The sequence below is a fragment of the Ailuropoda melanoleuca genome, chromosome 10, assembly GCF_002007445.2.
Source record: "Ailuropoda melanoleuca isolate Jingjing chromosome 10, ASM200744v2, whole genome shotgun sequence".
Taxonomy (NCBI): domain Eukaryota; kingdom Metazoa; phylum Chordata; class Mammalia; order Carnivora; family Ursidae; genus Ailuropoda; species Ailuropoda melanoleuca.
In genome coordinates, this window is record NC_048227.1 from 43,640,152 (window position 1) to 43,655,511 (window position 15,360).

A 15,360-nucleotide genomic window follows, 5' to 3' on the forward strand; every position below is an offset into this window, starting at 1 on the left:
ATCCCCCCCAGGGTGATATTATTTATTCCAGATGTGATTACCCTGTAGATTATACCATCTCTGGGCTCTGAAGCAGATCTGGCTCCTAAGTACGGAAAATCAAAAGGTGCGTCTATTCATATATTAGGGGCTTGGCATCAGCTGAATCTTGTTGCTGGTTTTCATATTCCGTCTTACCCTCATACTTGAGTTGTGCCCTGGAAGCTCCATTTGCTGAGACTGGGTACCATTTTCTGCTGTATGAAACTTCTGATTTCAATTTCTTCCCTAGCTTTTTTTCCCGCCCCCTGCTAATGGACTCCCTAGACCTGTTTCTTGCAATGATATCCACCTGATATCAGTCCCCTGACTTTCTGTTCTTCCTGTTCATTCCTGCCCTTTTTACCTCCTGGATGCCTCTCCTTGTATATCTCTGGGTCTCTTGTCTCCTCCAACATATTTATCTGAAATTCTTATTTTTATGCTGCCAGAACTTGTCATCTTAACCAGATCCAGTTCTGTTCATTTCTACAAATACTGGAGCATCTATTATATTATCTCTAATTGGCACAACAACCTTTCACAACTCTTAAAACAAAGAAACAAGTCATACAAAAGTGGTTGTTTAACTATAATTTAAATCCAAAAGGTGCCAGGACTCTAAATCAACACTCCTCTTGTTTTGTTTCCCTCATATCTTATTACTCCCATTCTGCTTGACCTGCAAAGCACAGACTCACATTGACAGTCTGAACCAAGATGAATAACAAGTATTTATTTTTTAATTGTTTGTATTATTTGGTATGTTATGGGGCATTACAAAATGTTGTAGAGCAGAAAAGAAAGAGAATCAAAATTGTGTTCTGTAAAGATTAATTCAGAGTGGATGGAGGAAGAGAAGCTGAGAGTAGCAAGATATAACAGTTCAGATCAGAGGTAATAAGGTCCTGACACAACTCAACAAACCATTAAGAAGCCAAAAGAATGAAACAACTAACATTCAATGCTGGTGCCCTCTGGCATGAATGAGAAGATAAGGAATGCCAATAGTAATTATGGGTTATCCCCAAATGATTATATTGTTGAAATCCATTAAAATATGCTGAGTTTAAGTTTTTACTTAGTACATAATATAATGAAATATCCATGCAAATTATTTTAGGTACTGGGAATAAATCTTTGGTAAAGGCATTAGGAGTTCAAAGTATTGCTGAATAATTAAAGACTCTAGGTAAGCATTTATCTAGGTTTTTTTTAATTATTATTTATTTATTTTTATGGCCCTATAGAATGCATGCTATGGTTGTCTAATTAGTTGAATACAGGACCCTAAGGTTGGTGAATCATTGGCATGATTGTTCATTTCTTTATGTTTTTGCACAAATATTTCCTGTAATTTTGAATACCCTTGACTCACCCCTTTTTTACATTGACTACCTTATTGTACTGCAAAACACAACTCAAACGCCAGTTCATCAATAAAACCCTCCCTGATGATCCCAACAGGGAAATCCTTCTTTGGTGATTTCATTGTATTAAGAAAATTGGCTTATATTTTGCAGAAGGAAAAAAAAATAATTTTCCCTCTATCCTTCTGAATTCTTACAAGATATCCTGTAATAAAGGGTATATCAATAAGAAAAATAAACAAAAAGAAGTTTACTAATATGTGTACCTAATGCATGTATGAGAGAAAACCCAGGGAAAATAGTATTCAGGATTAAATACTACCTTCATAGGGAGAGGGGAAGGAGGATGTAGGCCTCTTAAGGGAGACAACTTTTTTAGGAAAGATGAATGGGACTTCAGAAGAATAGACAGGAGGTATGCATATGTTTGTGACAAGGTTGTCTGGGTGCAGTGTTGACCTCTAGTCTCCTTTCCTGTGATTGGAGTCAATCTTCACTGGTTGATGAAACTCCTTGAGACGGGATTTACGACAATTGAGTTTCTTTTGGAAGCTCTGTCTTTAGGCAAATAAGAATTCATAGAAAGCCTCTCACTATGTCTGTTGTTTCCAAGTGCCCACAGCTCAAAACAATCAAAGTGGAATATTTTGGGATGGCATGTCCTGAACTCCAACAGTCATGTTTTGGGGAGACATATTCTGCTACCCTTCAATTTCCATTATTGCTCATGCCTGGTTATATTTTACTTGCTATGCGTCTCCCCAGGAGGTTCAGTGATCTTTAAGAACATAGAAAGTGCTTTAGCTATCTTTATTTTTCACTTTGATTACCACTTATAAGCCTGAGGTCATCAATATGTCAGAGTAGAAGGTAGAAGGAAAATGGAAGTGAAAAAGAGAACTGCCATTTCTGAACCTCCTGCATACTAAATATTTTTACAAGTAGCAAGCAATCTGTGGCCACGTTTTCTTCCTTAATATTTTGTGTAGCCACGACAAGTTCTGTGTTTGGATACCTTTGTCTATTGCAGGTGTTTAAAAGCCCCACAAATTCCTACTCTCTTATACTCTTCCGGATTTGTTAATTTCTGTGATCAACCTGGCTTCTAGGATTCTTTGAGTTAGTGACCTTTGCTTTCCATATATGCTATGATTTCACATACAGTCCTTAGAAATCTTCTTTATTACATCAGCTTTATAGATGAAGAAACTGAGGTTCCTAGATACTAAATAATTTTCCCAATATTGCTCTATTGATCTATCCAGTGAAGCTGATTTTTTTAATGAATCACTAATTCCAGGAACTTTTAACTAAAAGTTCAAGATTAACTAAAGAAATGGAAGCTATTAACATAATAAACTTCATTCCAGTTGATTGATATATACGGTTACATTTGAGCTATCAGCTTCAGCTATAGCTATTAAGCTATCAGCTTGATGGCTAGCTATAAGGGAACCATGATCAGTTCAAGATATGGAGATATGGTTTAGTTACCTGCCTCAGCCTTATAAAGAAGATGAACAAGAATGGGAACATAAAAATAGTCTACACTCTGCAGGTGGCTTATCAGTAGTCACTGCTTCATAACATCTGAGATGTGAATAGTGTCAGTTGTAGTGGCAATAGTTAGGTGTTCATGGAAAACACGATATTCTAAGAAACAACAGCATAATTAAAAGATGGGGAGGGGTGAAGGGTGAATTAGGTATCACTTAAAGGCAGATCATCTGTACTGATTGTCTTCATCTCTATAAGACAGGTTTGCTTCCAGAATCTATAGCTTTTCCTACAGTATTTGATTGAACTTAAAAGCATCTGACAGGGACCAAGTCCTTCCAAAGGTAAGAGTCCAGTTGTGCTGTTATTCTCAGGGAGGATTTTGATATCAGTACTGAAGCCGGTATGTGAGCTCAATAGAATGGAGCTCAGTGACAATGTAGGAAATGAAGACTTTTGTAATCCTTCAGGCTGAAAGTGAAAAGCAAGTTAAAAGGAGAAATATTAACCAATACTTTCTTTTTAGGCTCAACTTTTGTTATAGCTAACCTGAATACAAAGTCCTTAGTGAAAGGTAAACATATCTATAACCACATCAATATTGGTAATCAGGGTCTCTAACCATATGCAGTGAAGTATGGTAAAGTGTTTTGTTGTTGTTTTTGAATCTCTTTGTAGTTAACATGTGTTTTGTTTTCAAGATGGAAGTATTCTGATTTAAGAAAATAATCCATTGTTGTTGTTTTTTTTAATGGTGGTGATAATAAGCCATTTGGGATAGAAGTTCAGATGCCTATTGAAATGAGTAGGCTAGAACTAAATATTTAAAAAAATCCATGAATTTTTCTGTATTAAAAATTTAATAACAGTTTGGAGGAAAATAGGAGAGATGATGGAATTAGTTTCAGAGAAATACAGTATTATAAAAGCAGTAGTTTCAAACATGATTATTAATACCGTGGTTCTGTTAGAATATTTGTATTGTAAATCTCCCTATGTTTTCAAAACCTTTGGGAAATGTAGCTACGTCATACAAATGTCATGTGAGAGTGAAATATTTGTGGAAGAGGCTTGAATAGTACATTTCTGTAGATACCCTTAAGGGTAGAACTATCAAGAACTGGACAGCAATAAGATCCATAAACTGAAATGGTTAAGCAGGAGCAGTAAGTCAAGGACAGAGAGGACCATAAGCCACAAACCTTTATAGCCTTGAGTATTCGCAGAAATTTTCAGAAGGTTGTTGGCAATTCTATAATGTGCAATGGCATTCCAATTGATACTATCTAGATCGTTGGTGATACAAAGTGAATCTGAGTAGGAAAGAAAAAAAGAAAAATGTCTCAATTTTTGTTGAGAAACATTGAAGGATGGACTATGCTTGAAAAGGAAGATGATCGAGGTTTCCTACTTACTTTCTTAGGAAATGACATCAAAATAGATTAATTAATTTCAGTAAACTTTCTGACATTTTCATTTAGAATTCTAAATTGGAACACAAAATGAATGATGATACATCAATTGAAATGAAAGTTTCTTTCAAATTGGAAATAGTTAACTGTAATCGCTTAAAGAGTATATCAACAAATTAATTGATAGTCTAATCAGAAGTGAGTAAAAACTTTGGAATAAGGGCAGAGAGCAAAATATGCATGAACAGACTAAAATACTGACCTCAAAATACATCAATGGACAAAAATAGAAAGTGTTTTATCTCTGCTGCTTCTTTTAATAACAAGGATCAGATCAAGCAAAAGGCTTCTGTCGCTCTTCGGCTTCTTAAATCAGAGACTTCAAAGAATTAAGTCTCTGCTCACATCATTAAGTGATACAGGAGAAATCTAAGTGGGCTTCAGCTTCAGAGACTGAGTGTCCCTTCGTCCTTGATCAGCTGGTGAGTCCTAATACTATTTGTCTCTGTCATCCTGCACATCTCAGCACCTGCACTCCGGAGTCCTTGCTTGGTCCATGTTTCTGGGCTGAAGGGATGCTCTTCAGAGTATTGACTACTGTGAGCTTGACAAGTTTGCCCTTTTGACAAGGTGAGAGAGGTCATTATATCCACCGGTGGGATGCACAAAGCAATTCTTAAGGAGGTTTGAGCCAATATTTTTATAGTTGCACATGAGGGATATTTGAAACACAGGCAAACCTTGTAAACAGTACAGAATTTTTTAAAAAATTGTTTCTAAAATACAGCTATCAACAGTATTTGTCTTTTTAATTGCCCGCAGCACTATGTCAGTAACACTAAATATGTGTTTTACTGATTCGTATGAAAATGACAAAAATAATTACTGCATCTTAAGTGTAATTCTCAAGAGATAGTCAGCAAAGAAACAGCATATATTAACAAAATTACTATTAACTGTCTAAGTTAACTTCTAAAACAGTTGAGAAATATAAACAGAACAAGGTAGAAATTTTTTTTCAGAACAATTCTCAGAATAAAATTAATTTTTCTCAATGATTATTGGAACATGCTTAATCTTTGAAATAAAAAAATTGAATCACTGGCCTGGTCTTGACCCTGACTAAAAGATCCGTAGTGTAATGAGAGAAAGCAAAAAGGGGAGAGCAAAATTAAAATTATTTCATAATCCATTTTTAAATTATTAAAGTTATTTTGTTCTCTCTGTTGTCCCAAAAGTCAAGAGAATGCTTTAATTATCTTTGTGGAAATCAAAGAACTGTGTCACTGAAATAAATTTAACCAACTTGGTTTAAGATGTTTTATAATGATTCCAGGTGACTTGCATAATACCAGCATTATTTTCTAATATACATGTTTTAATACACAAACAGCAATGTTTTCTAATGAACAACTTGGGTCTTTATAAGTTCCAGTGTTTCTTAAACCAGTCTTACGTGGTATGGTTGCATGAGGACTTCACATTTTTCAAAGCACAGCTGTAGTTTCATTAGTATTCCACAAAATTTGTGAAAGTAACCAAGCCCCCCCTCACCATTTTTTTCCACAGCAGGTTTGTAAATCTCTAGGGCACTTGCATTTGCCATGAAATATTGTAACAAGCACTCCTAAAGTAATTAAACTGGAATCCAAGAGAAATATTCTTTCCTGCAGTATTTTGGGGAGATCTGGAGGACTATAGTTTACTGACTTACTTATTTGGAAGATAAAGGAAGAACACTCAGAACACTAGCTGAACATATCTCCAACAGTGGAAAAACCTTAGGAGAACCCTTGGATAAGCAAATATGAAAACCCTTTCTAAGATATTGTTAAGTAAACTGTATTGTTTCTTTTCTTCTCTCTTCCTCCTCCTTGTTTTCTTCTTTTTTATTTTTTGAAGATTTATTTATTTAAGAGAGAGAGCAAGTGGGGAGAGGGTTGGAGGGAGAGAATCTTCAAGCAGACTCCCTACTGAGCATGGAGCCCAACTCAGGGCTCAATCCCACAACCCATGAGATTATGACCTGAGCTGAAATCAAGAGTCAGGCGCTTAACCAGCTGAGAAACCAAGGCTCCCCTTCCTTGTTTTCTTTTTTTTCTTCCTCTTGCACTTTTCTCTTCCTCCTCCTTTTTTATGCTCTGTTACCCTGGAAACTTTCAATGTACTGACTACGAACATCGTGTGTTTACATGGAAATAAAAATTGGTTCCATACTCTAAAGGACAGATCATAATAAATCTAGAATCTAGATCATAAAAGAAAAATTAAAACTCAACTCCATGATCTCTTATCTTTTACAATCATAACTGAGGCCTCTTCACAAAACTCATGTGGGTAACATAATATATTTTATTAAAAAGAATATGTAATTCTGGGGTAAATACTTCTTTTAAAATGACTTTTTTTCTTTACAAAAGTGTCAAGGTCTTGAAAGACAAAGAAAGACATGGGATGATTCTACATTAAAGGTGATTAAAGTGATATGATACTAAATGGAACCTATAATCCCGGATTGGATCCTAGACCCCCAAATAAATACTCTAAAGGACTTTGTGGGGGACAGTTGGTAAAATTTGAATATATATGCTATAAATTAGAAGATAATTTTGTGTCACTATTAATTATATACTAATTAATTTTTAAACTTTTTAAAACTCTTATATTTTTATACTTTTATTTTTATGTAAGATATGTTGGAGAATATCCTTATTTTTAAAAAAATATACACAAAGCAGGATGAGCTTAAGATGGCAGAATAATAGGAGGACACTAGTCTTGCCTGGTCCCCCGAATTTAGCTAGATAAATGTCAAATCATTCTGAATACCCAAGAAATCAATCTGAGGACTAACAGAACAAACAGCACAACTAGAGGGAGAGAAGAGGCCACACTGTAGAAAGTAGGAGGTGCGGAGATGTGATCTGGGGGAGAAGTGGATCATGGGTGTTGCAGAGGGGAGGGAGCCTTGGTTATGGAGTAAGGAGAGTGAGAGAAAGAGAGAGGAGCACACAGAGAATCACACAAGAAAATCACTTCCTCAAAGCCGTTGACTGGGAAAATGAGAGGGGCTGATTTTTATGAGTTTTTACAACCATAAGGCTCAAGGACTGGAGTTTTAGACATCTGTGGAGGCTGATGGGCACTGCAGTGCTCCTGTGGAGAAGAACAGATAGCCCAGAGGGGCAGATGGTGTGATCTGAGGATCCCCCAGGACACCCCGGGAGAGATGATTCCCCCTTCTTGGAGTGCATCTGAGAGCGGTGGCATCTTCAGAGACAAAACAGCAAGCAGGCACCAGTCTTCTCCCCTGCTCCTTAGCATAAACGAACTTTGCAGCACAGCACCAACAGAGGCATAAACAGCTTACCCAAGCCCCACCCATTTGTGCTTTGCAGACAAGTGTGCTTGAGAATCAGCACAGTGGGCACCACCCCCAGAAGACCAACACAAACTGTCCCCCCAACACAGACCACATCTACTGACCGTAGAGCGCTGCAAAGCTTCAGCTCTAGTGGAAATAACATCAGGTCTCTATTAACAAGCAGACCAGAGCACACCACGTTAAAACTCTCCACATTCTAGCCAGGTTAAAACATTCACCACTCTAGGCAAGGAGAAACTCTGCAGGAGACTGACCTGATGGGAAAATGCAGCCAAAACATAGCAGCACAGTACATACAGAATACACCAGAGACACTTCCTGAAGTGCCAGGCCCTGGACAGTATATGACGTCTTCTTTATAAGGCCACTACTCTCAGGAGCAGGAAACACACCAGGCTTTCCTAATACACAGAAGAAGACAGACACCTACACAAAATGTCAAGACAGAGGGATTCATTCCAAAAGAAAGAACAAGGAAAGGTCATAGCCAGGGATCTAATTGAAAGAGTTATATGTAATATGCTTGATCCAAAATTTAAAGCAACAATTATAAGGATTCTAACTGGGCTTGAGAAAAGCATAGAAGACACCACAGAGATAGAAGACCAAAAAACTAGTCAGGTCGACATAAAAAATGCTATAACTGGGATGTGAAACCAACTGGATCTAATGACTACAAGCATGGAAGAAACAGAGGAATGAATAGGTGATATGGAAGATAAAATTATGGGAAATAATGAAGCTGAAAAGAAAAGGTACAGAAAAATATCAGATCATGAATGTAGACTTAAGGAACTCAGTGATTCCATAAAGTGTAATAACATTTGTATCATAGAGTCCCAGGAGAAGAGAAGGAAAATGGGGCAGAAGGTTTATAGCTGAAAAATTTGCTAATCTGGGGAGGGTAACAGGCATCCAAATCCAGGAGGCGCAGAGAACTCCCATCAAAAACTCCCAACACCAAGACATAACATCCTTAAATCTGCAAAATATAGAGATAAAGAAAAAATCCTAAAAGCAGCAAGAGAAAAGAAATCCCTAAATTACAAGTGAAGAAAAATAAGGTTAGCAACATTTCTATCCACAGATATTTAGCAGGCTAGAAGACAGTGGCATGATTTATTAAATGTGCTGAATGGGAAAAATACGCAGCCAAGAACTCTATTCAGCAAAGCTGTCATTCAGAACAGAAGAGATAAAGAGTTTCCGATAAAGGAGTTTGTGACCACTAAACTAGCACTGCAAGAAATATCAAAGGGGACTCTTTGAGTGGGAGAGAAAGACTAAACGTGACAAACACTAGAAAGGAACAGAGAAAATCTCTAGAAATGACTTAATAAGTAATACAATGGCACTAAACTTTTATCTGTCAATAATCACTCTGAATGTAAATGGACTGAATGCTCTAATCAAAAGACATGGATATCAGAATGGATATCAGAATGGATAAAAATAGGGCACCTAGGTGGCTCAGGCAGGTAAGCAACCAATTCTTGATTTCAGCTCAGGTCATGATCTCAGGGTCCTGGGATCAAGCCTTAGGTCAGGCTCTGTGCCCAGCCAGAAGTCTGCTTGAGGATTCTCTCCCTCTGCTCCTTACCCCCCCCCCAAATAAATAAATAAATCTTTAAAAAAGGAAAAAAGAAAAAAACAAGACCCACCTATATGCTGCCTACAAGAGATTCATTTTAGACCTAAAGACGCCTGCAGATTAAAAGTTAAGGAATGGAGAACCTCATCTATCATGCCAATGGACATCAAAAGAAAGCCAGAGTATCCATACTTATATCAGACAAATGAAATTTTAAACCAAAGACTGTAACAAGAGATGAAGAAGGGAACAATATTATAGTAAAAGGGTCTATCCAACTAGAAGATCTAGGATGATCGGTAGGGGAAGAAAGGGATAAAGAAAGGGGGGGGGTAATCAGAAGGGGGAATGAAACATGAGAGACTATGGACTATGAGAAACAAACTGGGGGCCTCAGAGGGGAGGGGGTGGGGGAATGGGATAGACCGGTGATGGGTAGTAAGGAGGGCACGTATTGCATTGTGCACTGGGTGTTATACGCAACTAATGAAGCATCGAGCTTTACACCAGAAGCAGGGGATGTACTGTATGGTGATTAACATAATATAATAAAAAATCATTAAAAAAAATAAGCACAATATGGGACTTTAACACCCCACTTACATCAATGGATAGATCAACTAAGCAGAAACTCAATGAGGAAACAATGGCTTTGAACGACGCACTCTACCAGATGGACTGAACAGATAATTCAGAACATTTCATTCTAAATCAGCAGAATACACATTCTTTTTGAGTGCACATGGAACATTCTCCAAAACAGATCTCATACTGGATCACATATCAGCCCTCAAGAAATACAAAAAGATTGAGATGATACCATACATATTTTCAGACCATGATGCTATGAAACTTGAAGTTAACCACAAGAAAAACTTTGGAAAGACCACAAATACATCCTACTAAAGAATGAATGGGTCACTCAGGAAAGAAGAAATATAAACATACATGGAAACAAATGATAATGAAACCACAATGGTCCAAACCTTTGGAATGCGGCATAAGCAGTCATAAGAGGGAGGTATATAGCAATACAGGCCTACCTCAAGCAAGAAACATCTCAAATACACAACCTAATATTACACCTAAAAGAGTAAGAAAAAGAACAGCAAATAAAACCTAAAGCCAGCGGAAGAAGGAAAACAATAGAGATTAGCGCAGAAATAAATGACATGGAAACAACAACAATAAAAAAAACCCTAGTAGAACAGATCAATGAAACCAGGATCTGGTTCTTTAAAATAATTAATAAAATTGATAAGCCCCTAGCCAGACTTATCAAAAAGAAAAGAGAAAGGAACCAAATAAATAAAATCACAAATGAGAGAGGAGAGATCACAAACAACACCACAGAAATACAAACAATTTTAATAGAATATTATGAGGAACTATATGACAACAAATTAGGCCATCTGGAAAAAATGGATAAATTCCTAGAAACATAGAAACTACCAAACCTGAAACAAGAAGAAATAGAAAACTTAAACAGGCGGATAACCAGCAAAGAAATTGAATCAGCAATCAAAAATCTCCCAACAAACAAAAATCCAGGGCCAGATGGCTTTGCAGGGGAATTCTGCCAAACATTTAAAAAAGAATTAATACTTGTTCTTCTCAAACTGTTCCAAAAAAATAGAAATGGAAGGAAAACTTTCAAACTCATCCTACAAAACCAGCATTACCTTGATTCCAAAGCAAGACAAACACCCCACTAAAAGAGAGAATTACAGGCCAATATCCCTGATGAACATGCATGCAAAAGTTCTCAATAAAATACTAGCAAATTGAATCCAATAGTGCATTAAAAGAGTCATTTACCATGATCAAGTGTGATTTATCCCTGGGCTTCAAGGGTGGTTCAATATTTGCAAATAATTCAACATGATACACCACATTAATAAAAGAAAAGATAAGAACCATATAATCCTCTCAATAGATGCAGAAAAAGCATTTGACAAAGTACAGCATCCACTCTTGATAAAAACCCTCACAACAAGTAGGGATAAAACGAAAATATCTCAATTTCAACATCATAAAAGGTATATACGAAAGACCTACAGGTAATATAATCCTCATTGGAAAAAACTGAGGACTTTTTTTCTACAGTCAAGAAAATAACGGGGATGTCCACTCTCACCACTGTTATTCAACATAGTACTGGAATTCTAGCCTGAGCAATCAGGCAACAAAAAGAAATAAAAGGCATCCAAATCAGTAAAGAAGTCAAATTTTCACTATTCATAGATGACATGGCACTCTATGTAGAAAACCTGAAAGGCTCCACAAAAAAAATTGTTAGAGCTGATACACAATCAAGTAAAGTCGCAGGATACCAGATCAATGTACAGAAATCTGTGGTATCACTAAACACCAATAAAGAAACAGCAGAAAGCCATATGAAGGAGTCCATCCCATTTTCAGTTGTGCCCACAACAATAAGATACCTAGGAATAAACCCAACTAAAAAAGTAAGAGTTATATACTGAAAACTATAGAATACTTATAAAAGAAATTGAAGAGGACACAAAGAAATGGAAAAACATTCCATGCTCATGGATTGGAAGAATAAATATTGTTAAAATATCTATGTTACCGGGGCACCTAGGTGGCTCAGTCGTTAAGCGTCTGCCTTCGGCTCAGGGCGTGATCCCAGCGTTCCGGAATCGAGTCCCACATTGGGATCCTCCGCTGGGAGCCTGTTTCTTCCTCTCCCACTCCCCTGCTATGTTCCCTCTCTCGCTGGCTGTCTCTCTGTCACATAAATAAATAAAATCTTTAAAAAAAAATATCTATGTTACCTAAAGCAAACTACACATTTAATCCAATTCTTATCAAAATACCATCAGTATTTTTCACAGAGCTAGAACAAATGATCCTAAAATTTCTACAGATCCACAAAAGACCCTGAATAGCCAAAGCAATCTTGAGGAAGAGAAGCAAGGCTGGAGGCATCACAATTCCATACTTCAAGTTATATTACAAAGCTGTGGTGATTAAGACAGTACGGTGCTGGTGCAAAAATAGACACATAGATCATTGGAACAGAATAGAAAACACAGAAATGGACCCTCAACTCTATGTCAACAAATCTTCAACAAAGCAGGAAAGAATATGTAATGGAAAAAAGACAGTCTCTTCAATAAATGGTGTTGGGAAAACTGGACAGCAATATGGAGAAGAATGAAACTGGACCACTTTTTTATATAATACACAGAAATAAATTCAAAATGGATGAAAGACCTAAATGTGAGACAGGAAACGATCAAAATCCTAGAAGAGAATACAGGCAGCAACCTCTTTGACTTCGGCTGTAACAATTTCTTAGACAGGTCTCTGGAGGCAAGGGAAACAAAAGCAAAAATGAACTATGGGACATCATCAGGATAAAAAAGCTCTTCACAGCAAAGGAAACAATCAACAAAACTAAAAGGCAACCTACGGGATGAGAAAAGATATTTACAAATGACATATTTAATAAAAGGTTAGTATCCAAAATCTCTAAAGAACTCACCAAACTCAATACCCAAAAAATAAATTAGTTGAGAAATAGGCAGAAGACATGAATAGACATTTTTCCAAAGAATACATCCAGATGGCTAACAGACACATGAAAAAATGCTCAGACCACTCATCATCAGGGAACTCCAAATCAAAACCACAATGAGATATCGCCTCACAGCTGTCAGAATGGCTAAAATTAACAACACAGGAAACAACAGGTGTTGGCAAAGATGCCAAGAAAGAGGAACCCTCTTACAGTACTGGTGGGGATGCAAACTTGTGCGGCCACTCTGGAGAACAGTATGGAGGTTCCTCAAAAAGTTAAAAATAGAACTACCCTATGATCCAGCAATTGCACTACTTGGTATTTATCTAAAGGATAGAAAGACACTGATTCGAAGGGTCACATGCACCCCAATGTGTATAGCAGAATTATCAACAATATCCAAATTATGGAAATAGCCCAAATGTCTATTGACTGACAAATGAATAAAGAAGAGATGGTATACGTATACAATGGAATATTACTTAGCCATTAAAATAATGAAATTTTGCCATTTGTGATGACATGGACAGAGCTAGAGCGTATTATGCCAAGTGAAATGAATCAGTCAGAGAAAGACAAATACTATAGTATTATACTCATATGTGGAATTTAAGAAATGAAACAGATGAATATGGGGGAAGAAAGAAACAAGCAAACCATAAAACACACTCTTAACTATAGAGAACAAGCTGAGGGCTGCTGTAAGGGAGGTGGGCAGGGGGATGGGTTAAAGGAGTGAGGGGTATTAGGGAGGGCACTTGTGATGAGCACTGGGTGTCATACATAAGTGATGAATCACAAAATTCTACTAATGAAACTAATCACACTATACGTTAACTAACTGGAATTTAAATAAAAACATATATATATATGCAATATATATATATATGCAATTTAGTATATATGCACTAAAGTACTTAGGGGTAAAGGGGGACCATTTTCAACTTAATTATTCTCAAATCATCCAGGAGAAGGGTGAAAAATAGATAGATGATAGATGATAGATAGATGATAGATAGATAGATAGATGATAGATAGATAGATAGATGATAGATAGACGATAGAAAGATAGATGATAGATAGATGATAGATGTTAGATGATGATAGATAGATAGATGATAGATAGATAGATAGATGATAGATAGATAGATGATAGAAAGATAGATGATAGATAGATGATAGATAGAAAGATAGATGAGAGATAGATGATAGATAGATGGTAGATAGATAGATGATAGATAGATAGATAGATAGATAGATAGATAGATAGATAGATGATAGATAGATAGATAGATAGATAGACGATAGAATTTATTCTTCCTAAATAGTCTATTTCTAAAGGGACATGACATTTAAAAATCCATTAGGAATGTCTCCTCTATATCTAAACAGCACACACTTCCACATTCTGGGGACAGTGGAACCACCTGAAGCGTCAAATGTATATCTGAGGGTGAGAATGACCCTGCAATTTATTATTCCAACATTCAATTATATGAGCGACAGAGAATGTTGAAAATAATTAAAGTTATAAAATTTTGAAATATTCACTTAATGAAAATCCTGTAAAATAGTTATAAAACAAAAACTATTTTCAAAACCAAAGTTATTTCTGAAAATACATATCCATGTACAATAAAGCGATTTTTAAAAGGTAGCTGAACTTAGTAATTAAAGTAAACAAAATAATTTTAGAAAATATTCCACATAGTCTAACCAGTTTTCTTAACTGTATCTGTCTCTCATATCACGTCGTTGATACATTTTGGAAAAAAAAAAAAGCATTTTTCCAATAGAGTCTTTCCCATATAAAATCTTCAATCTTTTTCAAAGTTGTCTTTTATTAATAATAATTTAAAGTTCTTGACACCTCCATTGGACTTTTCTCTGTGGATAATGTTTTTCTTAAATGATAAGTATATATAGATATTTTAGTTAAGAAATAACTGGATATTGAGGTACTTCATAAGCTCAGAGAAAATACTGCTAAATAGAGGAGATCTTAATTCTCTCTTTTTCTCTGCAGAAATGTGTGACTACTTCAACCCAAATGTTTTCACATGTACTGTCTTTTTTATTTCATTCAAAATGCTTCCCTTTGACAAATATTTTTACATGACAAAACTCATCAAATGAATTGTCTCTATTTTGTGATTTGCTTGAATGCTTCACCAAATACAGATGTTGTAAAATTGTATTCCCTGTCACTTCATTCTATTCCAATTTTGAGTATAAATTCATCCAATTAAACATAGGATCACCATCACAATTTTTTTTCTTAAAAGTTGGGATTTACAAAGTACAATTACACAATTTGAAAATCAAAACACTCATTTTTTGAAAAATTAGCATCTTTATTTTTTCCCAGCTTTATTGAGATGTAATTGACATACAACATTGTGTAAGTAGGTTTTAAGATGTACGATGGTATTGATTTGATTCAAACATATTTTGCAAAATGATTATTGCCATAGCTTTCACTAACACTTCTATCATGTCACATAATTAACATTTCTTTTTCATAGTAAGAACATTTAAGA

General features: G+C 35.9%; 1 pseudogene; it reads right to left on the reverse strand.

Annotated features, from left to right (window-relative positions):
• LOC109490547 overlaps positions 1–7,567 on the reverse strand; it is a 117,739-nt pseudogene extending 110,172 nt beyond the window's left edge.
• Between the last annotated feature and the right edge of the window lie 7,793 nt (positions 7,568–15,360).